Raw genomic sequence first — 21,802 nt, forward strand, 5'->3', positions numbered from 1 at the left:
CTGGAGGGGGGATATGTTTCTTCCCCATGGTCTCAGTGTGTATTGTAAAGTAGCCACGGCTCCAAGCTCACTCCTGTGATGGACTACAAGTTCAACACAAATTAGTAAACTAAATATGAGATTATAATCTATCATGGGAGTTATTTTGGAGCGGTGGCAACTTTACAACACACACATGGACCATGGAACAAAAGAAGCCACCCTCCAGAAGGAAGGACAGTGTCCGCACCAATTAAGAGAAGATTTGAGGAAGGTTTAAGCGATTTTGTTAAACGGTTAAGGAACTTAATTGTATTTTTTTCTTTAAGATTTAAGTCCTGTGTTTAGTGTCACTTTAATAGAGTTTTTCATTTCACTACCATAAAATTGCATCAGCTTTGATTTGACAGGGAGCAATGCTCCATAAGTAGGGCTGCAACAACTAATCGACTAAGTCGATTATAAATGTTTTCAATGTCGATGATAAAAGTTGTCAATGTTTTCAATCATCGATTAATCGGCTTTCGATTAGTTGGCCCTGTTCATGGCTGCACACACGCCCTGTGCGCCGCCCGCCGCACCTCCTCCCCGCCTCATGCTCGCTGCTACCAGACCCGTCAACCACCCGCCCACATCCGCGATCAGCACAGGGACTTGGGGAGAAGTAGTAAGGAGGAGCAGGCGTGGGGAGATGGCAGCCGCTGACAGACAGGCCGATCTCAGAAGCAAGTTGCTGGAAGACTGCTCAAGTAACAAAAAAAGGGGGTTGTTACGTTCCTGGAGATACAAGCTCCAAATTTGCTCCCTGTAAAGTTAGGTCTGTCTTACCTGATCAATAACCATTAAAGGGAAAACACAACAGATAGGTTCGGTCCACCTACTTAGTATAGGCAGTCCAAGGGTTAATTTAATGATCGGGACAGACCATGAGTATTTAGATTGCTTTAAAATTTAGTATTTATTTAAGTATCAAAAATAGTAACAGATATGGCCAAACTCTTTTCGTCGACTAGTTAAAAAGCAGAATACACGAAAAAATAAAAAACAAGAAAAAATACAAAAACGGAAAACTATTTTACAAAAACATAACTGACTGTGGATTTCGTTGCCTTTAGTAGGACTGTCTATGCCCCTTAGTATTGTTACACCTTTGTTACAGCTTGTGGCTACTTCCCAATTAAGTATAGAGATTTGTTTTGTTCGTTGGATAATCTTCCTGTGTGTTATCAAGTAAGCCTGCACTTTCCCACACATGGTGCTCTATAATGTATTGCTGGGATAGTGGGATTTGTATTCCTCTATAGCTGATGGTACATTGTGCTGTATGTTATACAGCGCAATGTACCATCAGCTATAGAGGAATACAAATCCCAGCAATACATTATACACTGTATGTATATTATGTTGCTGGGATTTGTTGTATTCCTCTATAGCTGGCGGTATTCTGCATTGCGCTGTATAGAGGACTACAAATCCCAGCAATAATACATTATACAGTGCAATGCAGAATACCACCAGCTATAATGTGCCATTGCTGGGATTTGTTGTATTCCTCTATAGCTCGTGGTATTCTGTATTGCGCTGTTGCAATGTATTATTTCTGGGATTTGTAGTAATCCGTAGCCGGTGCCATTCTGCATTGATTGCTGTATAATTTTATACTTTCCATTTCACTATATTGCACACCACACTTTTTTTTTTACCTCCACCGCTCCAAGCTTGATCCTGTGAGGGACTACATGTTACCTCCAGCATATAACATGTACTATATTATAGGAGTCAAGAGTGAGGTTCCATTTATTTTCTACTGATAATGCCTTATAAAAACATAGTATAAACTGGATTAAGCAGATGATATCTTTACCTAAAGCTCCGACTATCCCTGCCTTTGTAAGCCAATTAATTTTGTAGACTATGGCTTGACATTAGAAGGTGGACCTATGTTCGCAGATTTATACACCAAAATTCAAGCTTTCCAAACCAGCAAGCAAAGGGACTCCTAGAAGCTTGAAGACACTTGTCCGGACCACCAAACACCAGAAGATGAAACAATCCCTCACCCCATCTTTTAAATAAGGACAACATATTATATCTAAACAATTAAATTTGCCGTTAGCTATATGGTCACAAAGTGAAGGAAGAGATCAGGGCTAGGGAAAATTGAAACAAGTAGGCTACTTTAGAGGAGTGTAAAAAAAAAAATAAAAAAAAATAAAAAAATCACAAAAAGGCCGCAAGATTACTCTAAGAAGGCATACTTTGATAGGATGGTCATAAAAGGATCCCAGATAGATGAGAATAGGGCACTCATCCGCACAGCAATGGTATCAACTTAGATAAAGGATAAGTATGTCAAGTATCTTGATGGAATATTCCTGTAGGTGCTTCAAAAGGAGACTTTACCAAAGCCTGAAGGGTTGGAGACAATTAGTCCCAAGAGGAAACAAGCCTTGGAATGCCTTAACCTCTTGCCGTCCGCCCGTAGTAAAAAAACGGACGGACGGCACTGCAGCATCTGCGGGTTGCTGTCTCCAGACGGCAATTTTTTATCCTATACTGTACTAAAATCCTGTAATCCACAAAAAAAAAAAGTAATGGCACTGTAACATACTGTCATTTTGTAATTGAAGTGTACTAATAGCTAATCTAGAATCAACATCACCTTAAACAATGGATTAAGGTGGCAAGTCAAACAGGGACAAAAACTATTAAACATCAATATAGCTGTTACTGGTACAGATTTACAGCTTCTGAGAAGACATGGCCCAAATGACCTTTAAAATGAAGTAATAACCCCCACAGAGCTCAAACTATCAGATGCAAAAAGAATAACAGCCTTTGAGGAATTTCCTAGGCAGGTTCCAGTGGCTGAATCTGAAGGGCCAAGTACCTGATTTTTATAGGCCACCAAAGAGCACTCACAATCAAGTTTAGGGAGGGAACTATACAAGTTCCTTAATATCACAGAGAATCACCTGCATTTACAATTTAGAAGGGAAAGAGCCTACCAGCATAAACCACCCCTTGACCAAATGCAGCAAAATATTACAATGAGGCTTGCAAACTGCAGTGATGTCCAAAACACACAAAATGGGTGAGGGGGGAATGGTTTAAACTCTTGTATGAATTGCATTTCTTGTAGAAACTGGGACCAATCATCTTTCATTGCTGTCCTGGAGGATTAATGGGGAGATCAGATTATTTAAAATGTTGGGCCTATAGGAGGAAAGGAAGCCTGTGTCAGATTTCTAGAGTCTATGGGTTCAGGGCAACAGATTGCCCATTACACACAAAGTAATTCTGCAAAATAAACCCTTCACATCAAGAATTTTAAACGAACCTACAGCTGTAGGAACTGGTGCTAAAACTGTTACCTTCAGAAACAGGTACAGCTTGCAGCCGACATTCGATAACAAAAGCATAAAGTCATAGTCTGAGATAATGTAAATTTGTTTTGCTCTTTTTTTTGGAGAACCGAAACTGGTTCTCCAAAGAAAGTGCTTTTGCATCCACAATGTAAAATGCAACCTTTGGTTCATAGACAGCACTAACGGTTCTCTAAAAATAGAAAACCGTTATAATACAAAGTTCACAGAACATATTACAAAGAATTCTGACAGTTAACACTGCACAGAAAATATCAACTAATCTGAAAGGATGTTACACAGAAACATCTCCTAACCGTTAGGAATTTCAGTTCGGAGACCTTCCCACTGAAGATACCAGGTCACCATATCCAGCCAAAGAGGTCTATTCTCATTGCAGCCATAGGTGTCTCAGCCTTCCTACTGCTCACCTTTGTCTAGCATAGTCAAGTTAATGTCTCATGTCAAAACTCTGAACAGATATCCTACTGCAACTATCCACTGGATTTTTGGTAAGATATAGTAATGGATTGGCAAGACATTCTTCTTAGAATTATGGCCAGTTCACTCAGCCACCAGTTGATCTCCCACAATATATTTGGGCTGTGGAAGCAAAGCAGAGCACATGGAGGGAACTTATATAACCATGGGCAGAACAAAACACCTAAAAGGGAGATAAACTTTATCAAGAGTATCCAAAAGGGCAATAGAAACCAAACCACCAGAGCTGCATGAGTTTACTGCTTATCAGTTAGCCACCCTGATGCGGTCAGCCATCTTAACCTTTTAAAAGTAGATGTCCTGCCCTTGAGACGCATTATTAACTTCATTAGAAAGAAAACTATTTGCATCTGTCTTATCCTGGCTTCTACTTGTTACCAGGGGCTTCTACTTTCTAGACGTTCTGACCAAGTCTTGTCTTAAGAATTAAACCAAGTCAACTCAAGATTCTTCTGTTCATTGACGGTGTCCTTATCGGCTATTGAAGCTCTTTCCTTAGACAGCAATACCGCAGACGGTGGGAGCTCCGGCCGAAGGTCTTGGAAGAAAGTGACAAGGATCACACAGGAACACAGAAGGGGCTACTCTGGCTAACAATGCAGCCTAGTTGTGGTTACTGCCATAAAGTAGAACTTTTAAAAAGTTAAAATGCATGGAAGGTCACTTAATGGTTAAAATGAATTAGACATCCCACAGGTAGAATGAAACCCTTTGCAATGACCACAAGTGGGTAGAGCAGGAAACTCAGGTGCGTAGATATCTCCACAAATCCCCAGGAGATAATTATGTTGGACGATGATTCAACCTGCCGTCATCTATCTGAAGCGGAAATGTCAATTGTGGGTGGAAAGAATTTAAAAAACAAAAATACTAGAATTTCATGGACACATTTTTCCTCGGTCGCTCTTTACTTGAAGAACACAAAGTGCTATCTGACGTTCTATTTCTTTGAAGAGGTTATTATGCTGTTCTGCCGTAAAAAGCTGAATGACAATATTAAAATAAATAAAAAATGGTTCAATGCATCCAACAGTGAGCCACGTCGCATCCCTCACTGACTTTCCAACTCCTCAATGCTGATGGCAGAAAAAGTCCAATGAGTCTTCATGTTCAATACAGCGTATTGGACATGAGGACGCCAAGGGATATTCCATCGATGGAGTCGAAGAGGAGACAGCCAGAAAAGACGAGTCTAGGAGCCAGCCGGGATCGTGGTTCGGATGAGTATAACTAGTTTGGATCCCTAAACAAAATGAGCACTTAACCCTTGCAGTGTGGGGGTAGGCACAATGCAAGGGTTAAGATTATTTTGCCTGGAGTGCTTCTTTAAATGTATTATAAAGAACTTGCATAAAAATATGAATCTGTCCTGATCAGCCTCTTGCAATCCAACGCACAGTATCGCTTACACTGGGACAGGGGCAGCACCGCTCTGAGTAAGTGAGGATTACTGCTTTGCACAGAGCTCTCAGTCAACAGTATACAAATGCTTACAGAAGGAGAGTGTAGCGACCACATCAGTGAGCTGCTTCTCCTTCTTGGTCCAATTACAAGCTAGAGAAGGTGGTGAAGTTGTATTTCTTAACTGCAGTAGAGGACACTTTGGTCACCATCCTGGCTATGCTGTCTGGCAGGAATACCCGGATCACAAGACTAGCTGAAAAGAATTGCAGAACCTTTTGGCACAAAACATAGTTCACAAAACCGTGTTGACCATTTGCCAGAAACCCAACTAGTTTCACTTTCCTAGCTAAAGTCCAGTGGAGGCGCAATCAGCACAAATACACCAGTTCCATCTTATTGTATGTCAATGCCTACTTGCTGCACCAAGTAAGTGCCCATTCTCCTTAACGAGCAAAGGTTTTTTTTTTTTTAATCCTTTGCAATGACCACAAGTGGGTAGAGCAGGAAACATAGGTGCTGTACCTTCATTCGGAAACAATGGGATTCTCTTTAGGCTTTGGAAGCCCAGGACACGGTAGGCTGCCAAAGAGCCCAAAGCACTCACATTTCACGGCAAGAGCATCCATTCATAATCTTTTTTAACTATCTAGAAGTCCTCCAATACATAGAATTCAAGAACAACAAGCTCACACAGGACTAAGCTACACAGGTCATTTGATTAATCATTAAAATTGCTAACTGATGGAACAAGGTCTACATAAGGCATGGCTAAGACTTACTGTGTAGCTTACATTATAGGGAACCATATGTTCCATCAGCTAGCTGTCTCTAACACTCCACATATTAATCACTGGCAATTTTACCTGTAGCGGAGGCCTTGAATGAACAAGAAAAGTGGTTGCCAAAAATGTCCTTTCCTGAGCAGGCCACAAGAATACCTCTAATACAAGTACTAGGAGGTATAGATCAGGACTAGACAAATCCCAGGTCACCATGTTGATGAAAAAAAATCGCATCCTGGCACCTGGCCTTTTGTCAACTCGTTCACTGTCCCTCGCAGCTGCCTCCGCAATCAGTTCTGCTCCCCCATCCTCCTCCTCCCCGCTGGGCTCTGGCTGCAGCGGACTGAGTTCCCCCGCGGCTCTTCCCACCTGCATTAGCAGAGGCAGCGGGGATCGGACGGCTACAGCCGGCTCCCAGTGGGGAGGAGAGACCGCTGTCAGCCACTGTTCCCCGCCCCCGCTGCACCCCTGCCTTCCAACAGCCCTACTTGCACCTCTGCCGCCCCTCTTCCCATTCAGCGACTCTCAGCCACTGGATAGGACACTTGTAGCAGGCGCTCGAAAGCCGGCAACAAGCATCTCATTCAGTGGCTGGAAGCAATAGCCAGCCTACTACTGGTTATTTTAATGTGCACTATTCAAGAGCAGGCTGGCTATTGCACCCGCCCACTGCCTGCTGTCAATCAGCAGAGGAGGACCTGAAGGAGATGGTTCTTGATTGACAGCAGAGAGTGGGCGGGTGCAATAGCCAGCCTGCTATTGCTCCCAGCCACTGCCTGCTGTGTTTACAGGCAGCTGTCATTCCCCAGTGAAGTGAAACAATGACACTCTGGGTCTAATAGACCCCCTAATTCCACCTTAAAGATAACCTATCATCTCCAAAGTGCCATCACATAGGGGGCTTACACGCCCCCCAATGTGACAGCAATGAAGTTAAAACAAAAATGGTTTAAAAAAATAAAAGTTGAACTAAAATGTAAAACAAAAAACGAAATTAAGTCCCCCGCCCCGCGAATGCATGCAAAAAAAACAAAAAACCTGGTTCCTAACTTTTTTAGCTGGCACCTAGATTCAAATATAATTTGTCAAGCCCTGGTATAGACGAATCAGAAGAGAACCGGTAAGGGATTCCCTCAATTTGCTATTGGCAGTATTTCATTCTACTGAACTGCTTTCACACGCTGCCTCTACCCAGCAGCCTATATAACTAGAGCTGCAGCTAACGATTATTTTCAAAATCGATTAGTTAGACCACTTGGTTTGAGCCCTAGGTGGTGAATCAAGGGTCACACAAATGCATATTTCCTTCCTTCGATTATGATAACTATAGGTCCCTAGGTTGTGGCTTTTCTGATACCTTTGTTATTTGTGTATCAAATAACGCCATAATCGTATCTATACAATTCGGCATCATGTTCTCCGGTCAGTATGCATCATCTAACAAACATATATGAAATAACTGGTTCTCAGCACCCCCAAAGAAGAAAATAAGTTTGTTTGGAAAGCTTTGGGAAAATTGGTGTGGGTTAGATATGTCAGTCTACACAAGAGTGGTCTGGGGGACCTCCATATGGGAGGAAAATGGACCATGTTACTAACTGGAGGAGGAACCAGGAAGTGTTGCAGAGGCAATACATGGAACACCATCAGGAAAGACACCATAGCACAACACAAGATATAAATTATCAAGTTTGGAGGTACTTTCTAAGGGCCCATTTACACCAGATCATCTCCAGACCAGATTGTTTCTGGACTCAAAATGCATCCTAATGTATCCCAATGCTATTTCTGGCCTCTGTCCACACAGCGCAGTCTGATCCAGACCAGAAAAAAACTGCATGTCTCATTTTGTCTGATCCTGAATGCACTGTGGGCAGGTTCAAACCATTTTCCGGATCAGATCTGGACCGGGAAATGGTGCTTCTACCCCTAAAGCCAGAGTGGAAACTGGTCTTATGCCAGAAGTGGACAAATTAATATGAAATTTAGGAGCCAGCCTGTACAATCCAGGAGCCAGCTGGATTTTTATTTTAACGCATCAACTCCATTAATCTCCCTGGCGGTCTGATTATTTCAGGGTTTTTTTTTCACTTTTAAATCTCCCGCCGGTTCCGCCCCCTGCGACACGGGCACTCGCAAGGGTAGCGAAAACGGATGCCGGCATCGGCCGGAGGACAAGGTAAGTTACACACAGTGGGATTACCGGTTTTGGTACTAAAAATTAACCCCGAGCCACACTCAGGAATACCGCCAGGGAGGTTAGCAGCAACTAAAGAAAACCTGAAAAGTTAGGCACCAGCTGCAATTTTTAAGGAGCATTGGCTACATGGCTCCTGGGGTTTGTCTGGCCATGTCTTATGCCAAATGCAGCCAACCAAACATTGCTTTTCATTCATCCATTCTGAACTGGGAAAACGTATTTGTTATCAGGGAGAACAAGTACAGTTACTTGGTCCAATCTACATCAATGTTATGCCTAAACAGGTAAATGTTTACTACTACTATGCAACTAAAATTGTTCAGTCTTCTTGTAAGATAGGTTATATGGCGCATTCTCTAATCAAAAAGGCTAAGTACATAGTTCCCAATTTTAGAAATTGTTCAAGGTTTTCAGCCAGAATGTGGTTACTGAAACCTTCTCCCCCACCCCCCACCCCACCCATATACAGTAACAGGCTTTATAGCGCAAAACTTGATCGCATATATTTAACACTGCCTATATCTGTAGTTGGGCTATCCCACTGTCAAATATTGTCTCTGAAGCTACAAGCCCAACTCCAGGGTAGTATTTTAGTGTCCCCCTGGGCCAAAAATAATAACAATATCTGGCTGAAATACTCACAGAAACCCACTGCAGTACCTCTTCTTCGCCACAAGATGTCCTCAGTCTTCCGGGTTGATAAACTGGAAAGACTAAGGAAGGACTTGGAGCGCAGGCACTGCCCCCTGAACACAGCACCCTGCACTGATGCAGAGCATGGCGCTGATGACATCAAGTTTATGGCACTATTGCTTCAATTATATAGAAAATTCCTACCGGGGCATCTTTCTAACCCTAAACACAATCAAGAGGCCAAACCGAGAGATCCCAATTCTATTGTTTCTCTACAAATGTTCTTTTGTACCAGTGTGGAGAATCACCCTCGCTTGATATGAAAGTGTCACCTGTCACCAGAACAGAAAGGGCTCTATCACACCCGCTGCATGGGGGTGGCATTGTTCCCCATTGATAAACGCAGGATTAACTCAAGGCCACAAATGGTTGTCCATGTGCCCTGTTCACACCACAAATATGCAGCGGCATGCATTGTAAAAAAAAACGTAGCATGTCTACATGTTTTATACAGCACAATGCATGTTGCAATGCACTATGCACTCCAGAACATAATGCACACCCACTGGGGCAGATGGGCCCAAAGTGAGGGAAAATCCAAAAGTTGACAACTGTCACCAGAACAGGAGGTGAAGTAAAATCTTACTATTGGGTCACATGTTGCATTAGCAGTTCTCGTAGGCAAAATTTCCTCTCAGTTTAGGAAAATTTACTCTTACTTCCTGTATTGTTTGAGGGGCAGGAAGTGAGGAGAAATCTCTAAAGGAGAAACAGCAAATAAGCCTAAAGCGGACCTTTACACTCAAAAATCAAATTCTACCAATGCATCCCACTATGTATGATGATTATTAATAGCATAGACATGTAAAATGGTGTGATTAGGAAATACTTACACTTGCAGAGCATTCACTTCCTGCTTTGAAAGGGCAAAATGACTTCAGTTAGCCAAAACAATGCACACTGGGATTGCCTTGTCATCAGCAGAGCATTGCTGGGAAATCTCACGAGATCTCAGGGAAAGGCATTTTCCTCCCCTGAGATAATGTACATGGTCACATGCCTTTGTCACATGTCTAGTCACATGTTCCAGAAATTCAGGAATAGGAGAGCTAGTAATCTGTCCTTAGTAAACATGGCCACTGTCGGAAGACTGGGAAAGAAAAGAGAAATAAGGTATGCAAAGAATACAAAGCCCACAATTACCTAGACGTCTGTGTTTAGAGATTGTCATTACTAAACATTTCTAAAAGGTGTGTTTGTTGTCATTTTAAAGCCGTCGTGTTAAAGCTTAATACTTTCACAGACCCCAGAGGTTTGCATTAAAGTGTATCCAAAGATTAGGGAAGGGTTAGAGCCAGTCAGCTGTTCCTGCTGCTGAAAGTCACAAGCCCCATTTGTCCTGGTGACCACTACCACAGGAGTGGGCAAAATCATTTGAAAGCGGGTCTGCCTAATCCAAGCGCCAGCTCCATTGACAAAAACTACAGAGAACCTCAAAAGTTTGGTGCCGGCTGTCATTTTTCAGGAGCATCGGCTACCTGGCTCCTGGGATTTGTCCAGCCCGGCTTTACCAATGGGACTGAAAGTAGAAGAAAAATCTAAAGTTTTAGTTGTCACCAGCCCTTGGATGACACCATCCAGTCCTATCCCTAAAAAGGGATTTCCCTCACTTAGTAGAGATTTCCTCTCACATCTACCCGATAGGACACATATAAAAACCCAACCTCTACCTAAAAAGGAAAAAAAAAGTTTTGGCTTTAGATAAACTTTATACAATTCTGTTGCGATTGTTGGAAAAAAAGCAGAATAGAATACTTCCCTGTCCCGCCTCCCGCACTGCTGATATTTGTGCTCACAAAGAGAGAAGCCTGTTGAAGAATCTTCTGGATGTGTTGGATGCCGGTGTCCTGGCTGTGGGCTATGGTTCCTTCCATCAGTCCTATGGCATTGTGGAGTCCTGTAATGACATACAAGCCAGCAGAAGGAACCAACTCAGGACACCAGGGATCCGACACATCCGGAAGGGAAGACTCCATAACAAGCTCATCCCTTCTGGCAACATGGGCAGCAGGACAGAAGTGTTCTCCTCTTTACCGGCAGACCTGGTTTTATTACAATAAAGACAATGGTTTCTAATGGTGGGAAAAAGTCCTTCATACAATACATGCTGTGCAGGCTTATGTCATGGACCACAAACATAAACGTGTGACATCTGTGCAGTCATATCCCATGCTTGGTGACTGTATGGGCCTGCAGAATTGAATGGCACATGTGCATAGCACACATGCTAGAGGCCAATCTCATGCGTGTGACAACCCACATGCTAAAGGCCAATCTCATGCGTGTGACAACCCACGTGCTAAAGGCCAATCTCATGCGTGTGACAACCCACATGCTAAAGGCCAATCTCATGCGTGTGACAACCCACATGCTAAAGGCCAATCTCATGTGTGTGACAACCCACATGCTAAAGGCCAATCTCATGTGTATGACAACCCACATGCTAAAAGGCCAATCTAATATGCATGACACCCCACATACTAAGGCCAATCTCATGTGCGTGACAGCCCACATACTAAGGCCAATCTCATGCGTGTGACAGCCCACATACTAAGAAAATCTCATGCGTGTGACAGCCCACATACTAAGGCCAATCTCATGTGCGTGACAACCCACATACTAAGGCCAATCACGTGTAGGACACGCCACATATTAAGGCCAATCTCATGTGTGACAAATCATACAGGGCAAATTAATCTACCAGCATGTCTTTGGAGTGTGGGAGGACACTGGAGTACCCGGAGAATACCCTAACAAGCACAAGAAGAACATGCAAACTCCATGCAGACCGTGCCCTGTCTGGGATTCTAACTGCTGCAAGGCTGGTGCTAACCACTAAGGCACTGTGCTGCCCAGAAAATGCAAACCACAGCAACCAATCAGATTTCTGCTTGCAATGAAAGAAGACTTTTGATTGGTTGCTATGGGTTATTTCACGTCCCAGCCCTGCCTAAGCAAGGTAGACCAGCACACTGCACGGCTTCCATGTGCATGGAGCAGACAAAGGTCAGAGAAAAGTGCGGTGACATGATATCACATCATCCGGAGACGGCCGGGTACATGTTGTGACATGACTGTGACAAGTGCCGGCCCCGGGATCCTGCGCTGCAGGTCAGTCTATTGCACTGCAGTGCCCCATCTACCCCAACCCTGCGATGTGCGGCATGGTGCAGGAGGAAACCTTGTGACAAAGCATCAGATGCCTGGGAAGGATGATGCACAAGGTAAGTGATCTGCTGCACTGGACGATGTCAGGGGATGACCCGACCTATTCCGCCATGCTGACCCTACTCCCTGCCTAGACGTCATGTGTGTCGGCACGATGGCTGCCTTTTATACCCCGCTCTCCAGTTACCTGGCTATCCCGGGCCGGGCTGCTCACACCTCCAACATTGACAAACACTAAAGAGAATGAGCGGCCACGCACCGCCCCCTCCCCTGACAGCAGTGGACTACACCAGGTCTCCGCGCAGGGAGAGCCCGCCTCATACCCGATACCCCTTCTCAGCAAAGCCGCTTATTTGACCAACACTTTTTAGAAAAGAACATTATCCCAAATGAATAAAACGTTTACCGTTGAAAAAGCTTCTAACGATGTTGATTTTACATCTGGTTTTGCCAAGGCCCCTAGAGGCCGGTTTAAGGAAGTGCAGCCAGAGATTTGGCTGAAGCCGAGAGAGGAAACAGAGAGCTATGGGATAAAGGAAAGGGGAGGAGGGGAGAAGTTACTGGAAGCAGTCACACATATCAAACAATTCTGCATGTAAATTACAATAGCCAGCATGATAAAAGGTCATTATGGGAACTCACAGAGATTTTCAATTGCATGGCTGGATTGCATGCACATGTTGTTTCCTAATGCACACCGTACACACCTAATGTAGTTCCATGTAGAGTCCCAGAGGACCGCGTTGCTCTATGACCCTGTCTGGATGAGAATACACTTTTCGGTATTAAAAAGTGTGATGCCACCTTTACAAAAGTTTTTAAAGCAGGATGTAACCAAAGCGGTGGATTCATTTTACCATGGCGCCTTGGCTTTTTTCAGTTCAGGGGCCCACTGTCAGTTATAGGGCCCATTCACACCACATGCGTTGGTCTGCATTGCTCAGCACAGGTCCGATGCAATAGCGAGCTGAAATCCATTGTTTCCAATTGGCTGCATTGGTGTGCGCTGAGTGGGAATAGAACATGATGCATATAAACGCGGCAAGTCGTTACCACGCATCACACCATGTTGCAACCCACGCTAAAGAAAGAAAAGTAATGTATTTTGGCTCCTGCTGTGAACAAAAAGCACAAACAACAATGCATTACATTAAAAAAAGAATTGTCAACGCACATTAACTGGTGAATTTAGTGAGCGTCAATGCACACTAAATGCAACGGAAGCGCCATGAATTTAGCCTAAGTGGATCATGTATGTGGGTCGGTGACACATTTATGGTTTTTTTTCTGTTTCTTTTTTTTAATTCTCTTTATTAAAACACGTTTTATGATAGAATACAAATCACAACCATCCATATGGGGCATTCCCATGGCCAAAATGAACAAGAGAAAACAAAAAATGAGCACAACCTGAATTAAAGAACATTTCAGTTTTGATTCTGACATGGTTTTGGGAACATGGAGTCAGAATGCAGTTTTTGGATTTTAAATTCGATATTAGGCGGTGATATATTCTTTGCAGATTGAAGGTGGCAAATAATGCTGAAATGAGGCTTCCAGGTTCGTGAATGGTGTCTACTTATTGCGTATGATTGTAGGAGGATGTTAAAGGAAACCTCTACTGAGCGCAGTACAAGGGGGGCGTGTCTATCAAGGATTCACCAAGAAATTCACCCAACTTTTGCCTGAGACTCACTTTAATATTTTTTTTATACCAACATTCAATTTTCTGTCTATCACCAAAAATGGTCCAACATTTGTATCCAACACGATTCGCCAAAGTAAAAATTGCATCAAAGAATAATTGTCGCCTGTTCTTCAATGACACCAATGCAAGGGGTCGTTATTAACCCACGTCCAATATTCAGCGCAGTGAGAACCATACCCATTTGTGCTGGGCATAGTTTCTTTTTCTTGACCAAGGGCCATCTTGCACACAGGCCCACATCATTCAAAAAACATTCTGCATTTGGAGGATGTGGATTTGAATAAAATTCATCGGATATTTGCCCAGCTTAAATGCCAAACTAGTCACCTGGTCTCAACTGGCAAATTATGTCTTAAAAGTGGTGTAAGGTTTGTGAACTGGTGATTTTCGGTAATTTGGCATGCGGTAGTCAGGTGACCCTCCTCTTTCTTAAAATCTCAGGTGGGTGCTGCAGTTTTTGTGAACTAGCATTGGTTTTGTATGGGAATGGTGGGAATGGCTTTCCTCCTATTGATGAAACTCCAGCATTACTGCATTTGGCAGGCTAGAATAGTGTGCCATCAGCTGATTGTGAGTTGCTGCCTTTGCTGAGGCTGAGGCATTCTCACTAGTTTGGAACTTAGGATTTTCCATGTGATTCTCTTTTTCTAAAGCTAAGTTGGTGAAGCGTTATCGCCTACCTTGGCCTGCCATGTAGAAACTGCTCCAGCTTGTAGGGAAGAATTTGGAGCCACAAACAAGGTGCACTGGACCTTTAATTGCTTTAGGGAAGGTCTCAGCTTTCCTCCATTTTGTAGGCAATGGCTCCTTCCTTAGCAACTAGTGATCAACTGGCACTTGGTGCAAACCCAGTTCGCCTGAGTTCACCCAAACCGGCTCAAAAATGTGACCGACATCCCCCCCCTTTGTGGTCCAATCAGTGAGATTCCGCATCCCTTTGTGACATATAGCTGCAGGGTGGGGAATAAGCCTGCTACAACGGATTGGGCTGGAAAGAGGGGGAGGGAGGTGTTGGCCAAAGTCTTGAGCGGGCTTGGGCAATATGGGTTCCACCAAACTCTAGTAAATCATTACTAGCAACAGCACAAGCTTTTAGAAAAAGCCAAAACTATTTTTCCTGGGCCAGGTGTTGGAGGCAACGTTACAACAAAAATGCTCCTTAATCCATTTGTCCACATCTGATGGCTACCAAACAGGCATTTACCACCTAACCCAGATCTCCTATGTGCTGGGTGCAATCGATTGCACCAATATACAAATTGTAATGCCACGTGTTATATAGAAAGCGCAAACACTTCCAATCAATAAACATTCAAGCTGTATGTGATCCACGTGTAGGTATTCTCAGTGTTAGCTCTGGCTTTTCTGGGAGCTGCCATAATTCATCTATTTTCAGGAGCTCCGGCCTGGTAGTAAAACTCCACCAAGTAGCAATGCCAGCGGGCTGGCTTGTGGGTAAGTGCACTTTCAAATGTAGCATTATCTGAACACTCAATAATGCAAGTAGTTATAGGTCAATCCTATATTTCATTTTCCAGTCACTTCCTGAACATCATGACCCGTGACATACCCAAACTGAAGCCACAGCAGTCCGCAGTTCCACATATTTGCTGCTTTTGTAAATTTCTTAAGATTGAATTCCCTACTCACTGTTTATCCTGACGTTTGTGGAAAAACAACCAACCCTTGGCCAAACTCCTATAAATACCCTTGGCCAAACTCCTATAAATATTAATGTCGCACCTATGATACTCCAAGAAAAGTGGGCAGTAATAAAGACGCTAAAACAGAAAAGTGTATGAAACTTCCCATAATTTTCCTTTCCTGGTGCCTATCTATGGCAGAATATCTTAAACGTTGGTCCCCCTACCTTCATGAAATGTTTGTTTTAAGATATGCAGCCATGTGGGCACTAGGAAATACATTTTGCCACAACAACCCTTCCATAAACATATCTGAGCCCACTCTCCAAGTTAATAGCATGTAAGTGTGGAGAAGACAGAGGTGGTTAGTTACTTTTGCACTTTATCTTCTTTTGTTGCATTTTCACATCACAAATAACACACATTATACAATCCATGTCTGTTTAATTGGCATCAGTCATGCTTTCCCGGTGTGTACTGTACCCCTGGATAAAGTGTTCTTGATGCCATTCCAGCATTTGTGGGTCCTCAATAGAGAGAAAAGCAAAGGCAAAAGTTCAACCGCCAGTCAGTGTTGTCCATACCTGCATACCTTTGCCAAGCTAGGCTGAGGCTCTCTGCCTTCTGGAAGGATGGTCAAAGCCTGATCACGGTTACACTGTTTTGCAGGCATAAATGTAAAAAAAATAATACATGCACATTTTTCCTTTATTAATGTGTGCACATTCCTTATATTATATGTAAAAGCTGGTTTATGCCTTTAAGATTAGGGAGGCAGAAGGTATTGCACACTCCACTTTTAGAGTAAAATACTTTATACTGTATATACCTTCAGCTGTCTGTATCTCTGGATCATTTTATACATTAGTTAAACTAAAGTTAAACATTAGTTATCTGCTAATGCGTATTTCACCAAATGTTCAGCTGGAATTGTACAGTTTTGTCATAGTTTTACTTAAAACTATGATACAATGTTTTAACATATTAGCAGTTATTCAGGAACAATGTACATTTTCATTCCATAAAGTAACATACTACTGAAACTTTATTCCGGCTGGTGTCCTACTTTCGAAGGTAAAAACAGTTAAAAGGGTTACTCCTCAGATATCTCCATTCTTCTTAAAGTGTATATAACCCCTTAAAATCGAACACAGCCTAGGGTGACAACACTGCTACTTCCTAGATACAGTACAGTTAATGTGTTATCACCATTGAACTAGAATAATCACCTGTCGGTACTACTTCTTTTGGCAAAAGTTTATATGTTTTGGTCGAGTATTGTCGATGGAGCATAGGAATTTCCTATGTTCCATGGCTTCATCTTGGGTCAGTAATGCTATGAAAATGTCTTTCGTCCAGCTATATGCCAGCAGTGGCAGAGGCTCAAGGCTGATAATTGCAAGGTAATTTCAAGTTGAAGATTATTTTAAGAAAGATAATTTGTATGAATGACCTTTTAAAGTCAATCGGCACGAGAAAAAAATAGTCTATAGAGCTAGAATGTTTCTGCCATTTCTATCAAGTGAACAAACCTTTTACATTTTAATTTTTTCATCCAAGTTAATGGAAGGATTGTACTTCTTGCACATTCCCTACAGCTACAAACATCATTGTAATATTATCGGACATTGTCATATGTGTAGCTTAGAATTTACAAATCTTTAAGTATATAAGATCCTTATCACTTCTGGAAAGATATTTTCTATGAAAGGTATACTGACAAATCTGGTACTTCCAGGTATGCGTGAGCATTTGATTACACACACATACCTTAAGTGAAAGTGCTAGGTGCCGCCATAGTGTAATCTATGACAAGTCATTCTCACACTTACCTCCTTTTGCCTTTTTCTTTTTTACAGCCCCAGCAGCTGGACAGAGTGCTGCAGGTGAGAGTAAAGGTTAGTACATGCTGATGGGGTGGGGTGAGTTAAGTGACTTTTTGACTTTGCCCTGCAAATGAAAGGGTCTTTTTTAAACTGCCGCCTACCACTTTGTCTAGTTCTTCCCGTTCCTTTTCAAGCCAGCTTGAGGAAGTGACGAAATGCATCAGGTGGGCGGATCTATGCGAGCATTGCAATCATAGAGACAGGAGCTCCAGTGGACACAATCCATGTGCAATTGCCTTATTTTAATTGTAAGTGCATTTAAATAATTTTAAATATATTTATTCTGATATACTACACTATGGGGAGCCTTTCTCTCTCTCTCTGAGCACAAGAGAAGGTGGAAGATGAAGGAATAGTGTTACACGATTTTGGAAAGATAAGCCAGAGTTGGGAGGAATCTACCCCAATTTATTGTCAGATTAAAAACAAAGGTTTCATATATTGGTTTCATATATATCAACAATGCGCTAATTGTTCATCTGAAATATGGTGAGCAATAGGAGTCGGTGAGTGCGGCCAGATCTTATCTTTGAGCACGGTGGAGACTGGAGAGCACTGATTCACTAATTGTTTTTGCATTCACGGACGTCGTGTTGATTATAAAAGTTGGAAGATATATCCTCACATATTTCAAGGACTTTATTGTATCCAGAAGTAATGGACTTCACATGTGGTTATGTAGATTAAGAGGGAGCTGTACATCACTTGTGAGATTTAACACAGGATTTTCTATATGTACACATTTTATGAGATGTACTAGCACATTTTTTTTCTATGTTTATTATGGTTTATAGTGTCTAGACCATTAGACCTAGAGCGTTTTCTTACTATCATCAGCACAGGCATTGTGCAACACAGGTGTTATGTATGACACAAACTTGTTTATCACTTTGTGACATATTTCACATTTTAGTAATATAATTTTTGAGTTTGAAGCGCAGTGCTATTTTCTTTTTTCCAATTAAAAGCATAGGAAAGCGACATTACAAAAGAGAAAAATGGAGTCTGGACTGGGAGAAGCTACAGCTTGCATTGCTCCTTTTGCTGCCGAATTTGCACACCACTTGTGACAGTTGTACATGCAGTCACTAGGAAGACAATTATAATATGTGCAAATATGTATCAATGCACATTTTTTCCAAGTAAACCTGCAACAAATACATGAATTCTGCGGAGCTTCTGGTGATACGGGCCTGGCTGTGAATGAGATCAATGCAACTTATGTTCATACTGCTGGAATTTCTCTTACCATATGGAGAAATGTCCTATTTTGTTGGGAAAAAAAAACTATTTTCAAGTGAACACTGACTGCTCTCCTTTAATAAAAAAAAAAAACTGGGAGAAAATTGTAGCTGCAAACATACAGCATTTTCACACTGAGGAAGACAGAGAAGACAGCAGTGGACCCCAGCTGATCTGTAACAGCTATGAAAATGAGCAAATGTCCCATCGCCTATTGTTCTTTGTTAGACTGCCTGTGGCTACCCTCGACATGGCCCTGAAGAACTAATGTCTATGCTGCCCATAGCAGCCACCCACATTCTCCCCATCTTCTCCCTAGTAAGGGTTAGAAAATTGAAGGATGAATCTGACTGTTGCTTTCCAACACTGTCCTATTTGTGCACCACAGTTCAGTTTCAAATACTGTATATATTTTTTCATCTTTTTTTTTTTAGATGTACACTTCGTACACAGCAAATGTACTCTTCCAACCCAGCTCCTGACCTGTAACAGCTCTAGAACTCATTACACCAATTTCTCTGCATACATTTTAAAGACAGTCAGCTGCTTACTATTCACAGTGGTTTCCAGATAACAGCTACTTTTGTAAATTCCTTTCTACAGTGGTTAGATGTAGCACTGCATCAGTTCAAAGCACTAATCTACCCCTGTTTAATTTAAAAGAGGGGCAAAGTGTGTAATGGGGCTAAAAAAAAATAAGTATACATAAATATCTGAGACATGTTTCGAAATCTACATCATGTGGTGGCACAACAGTCACACAATCACATAACGATATTGCAAGTTCACTTGTAAAAAAAAGTTGCAGTCAGCATTTTCAATCTGATTATACAATCTATATACTATCTTAGATACTAGATTTACTAAAATTATGTAAAGTAAGGACATACCAAAAGAATCTGGATATGAACAGCCCCTATATTTCTTGCATTTCAGGGTTACCAATACCTGTGTAAAAGGTGTATACCTACAACATATAAACAATTGGTTGGACCTAAAGACAAGTTTGAGGAAAAAAGTGGCTTAAAGAAGGTCTGTGGTCTTTTTTTGTTTTAAAATGAGGAGCTACTGATTTAAAATAGGATTTTGTTTTTACCTGAAAAATCCTTTTCTTGAAAACATTACAGGACACAGGATTTATTTTATAAACCATGGGTTGTACTGCCACCTTCAGGAGACTGGATACCGGCAAAGCTGCAAGGACAACTGAGTATAACCTCTCCCACTCACAGCAAGCCTCAGTTTACTAACAATAATTGGAGTAGTTCTTAAAAAACAGAGGGGGGCCCGTGTCCCAGAATGTACTCCAAAAAATAAATTTTCTTAATTGTACATTACAGGACACAGGATGATCATTCTAAAAGGTAATTTCAAGTTGAAGACTATTTTAAGATGTCCAAAAGCAGTCCAACTTAGAAGCGGGAAACAGAGAAAACAAACTTCAAATAGGCCCAAAAGAAACATGGAACAGACAGGGCCCTACAGCCTACAAGGCCACTTTAAGAAGCTTACACAAAAGTTGAACATCCAGGTGGCAGGCATGCAAATTTGGGAAACCGAAACTTGAACAGATTTAGTAGAGTGAGTCCGGACTGAAAAATGGGGAACCTGGCCCTTGAGATTTTTAGTTTGGGTAATGTGTTGTTGAATACCATGAATGAATCATATGCAAACAATGGAGGAAAATCTCCTTAGGATGCTTAGGTGCAGGATATATAGATGGTAAAACAATATCCTGGTCAAGGTAAAATGAAGAAACCACCTTGTCAAAAGAAAGAAGAAAACAACCCTATCCTTGTATAACACAAGAAAATGTTCTCTACAGGTCAAGGCCATGATCTAAAAAACTCGCTTTGGAGAAGGAATGGTGACGAGGAAGGTAACCTCGCAAGCAAGGGTAGACAAAGGCATATCCCTACCAGGTCTCAAAGAGCGGTCTCTGAAGGACCAACCGGACTAGTCTAGATCCCATGGAGTCACAGGGGAACGTACAGTAAGAACAATGTGAGCAACACCCTGCATGGAGGTTTTCACTAAGTAGTGAGAGGCAAGCTGCTTCTGAAAAAGACAAGCCAAGTCTGAGATTTGGCCGGTGTTTGTACCCAAGGCTAAACACTGGACCGGGCTTGGAGAAATAACATTCATTCCATGGAGAACTTCCTGGAATGGACGTTCGACTGGAAGTATGACTTCCAAGTACGATGATAGACTTTGCAAGACATCAGTTTCCTAGGGTTTAAAAATGTAAAGATGACTGAATTCAACAGGTTTCTGGCCCTCAGGACCTGAGCCTCAACAGCCAAGCCCTTAAAGCCAGCAAACAAGATGTAAGACAGTAAGCAAGCCCTTGGGACAGAATATCTGGACAATCCGAGAGAGCCCAGGGAAGAGTCCACCAGGAGCTTGACTATGTCTGACTGCCACATCGTTCTTGACCAGTTTGGTGCAATGAGATTCACTGGAATGCCCTCTATCTCAATCCTGCAGAACAAGTGTCATGGTCTGCGACCGGGGCACACAAAATGACAAAAAGTAGCGTGCATAAAATGGTGTCTGGGGTGAAAACACAGGAAGTAGGTGTCTGTGCGTTAACAGGGACGCACTAGAGGTGCAGGTTCTAAGAAGGGCCAGGTGTTCGACAGAGCCTCTAATGGTGAGCATGATTGGCTGCTGGACACCTTCCAGGTTGCGGCCCTCTAGCATGTCCACACAGACATAAAGGTTAATTGCAGCACCGAGGTGCTGGATGCAACAGCAGGCGGGATTGAAGCCTATAGACAGACACACAAGTAGGCACAGGTGCAAGGACTCACTTTTTTTTTAAATTCAAAAGTCAGCTTTATTGTGTAAATAAATGATACATGGGAAACATATATAGGTATAAACCATTCTGAATACAAGCAGTATAGCAGTAGTGGTGTGCCCATGGTGAAAGGGCAATCGTCATAGGGCGAAAACAGCCCTGACGGGCATATCACGATGTGTAAGCATTTTGTACTCGCATGTTTATCCAGCAATTCTCAGAGATAAGCACATCGTGCTACTCTTATAACATCCAAAGTAGATTATAAAAACCAGCAGAAGGAGTAAGTCGTACGTGTTTTGATCTTGTTCCCCTCACTTCGGATATCGAAACAGAAGAGTAAATGGTGCAGGCGTGACAACTAAATAAATGGGGAGGAGGGAGGCAGACAAACATCAAGGCAGGGCAACAAACGGGGAAAAAAAAGG

At 42.3% G+C, this 21,802-nt stretch overlaps 1 protein-coding gene across 4 annotated transcripts in view; it reads right to left on the reverse strand.

Annotated features, from left to right (window-relative positions):
* The window catches only part of STAU2 (staufen double-stranded RNA binding protein 2), a 219,266-nt gene extending 206,894 nt beyond the window's left edge, over positions 1-12,372 (reverse strand). For all 4 annotated transcript variants that reach the window (XM_018569180.1, XM_018569179.1, XM_018569178.1 and 1 more), the window contains exon 1: positions 12,280-12,372. The gene's annotated coding sequence lies outside the window, so the exon portion shown is untranslated. The remainder of the gene's footprint in view (positions 1-12,279) is intronic.
* Between the last annotated feature and the right edge of the window lie 9,430 nt (positions 12,373-21,802).

The sequence above is a fragment of the Nanorana parkeri genome, unplaced genomic scaffold (genome assembly GCF_000935625.1).
Source record: "Nanorana parkeri isolate BGI_ZX_2015 unplaced genomic scaffold, ASM93562v1 scaffold1296, whole genome shotgun sequence".
NCBI classification, from domain to species: domain Eukaryota; kingdom Metazoa; phylum Chordata; class Amphibia; order Anura; family Dicroglossidae; genus Nanorana; species Nanorana parkeri.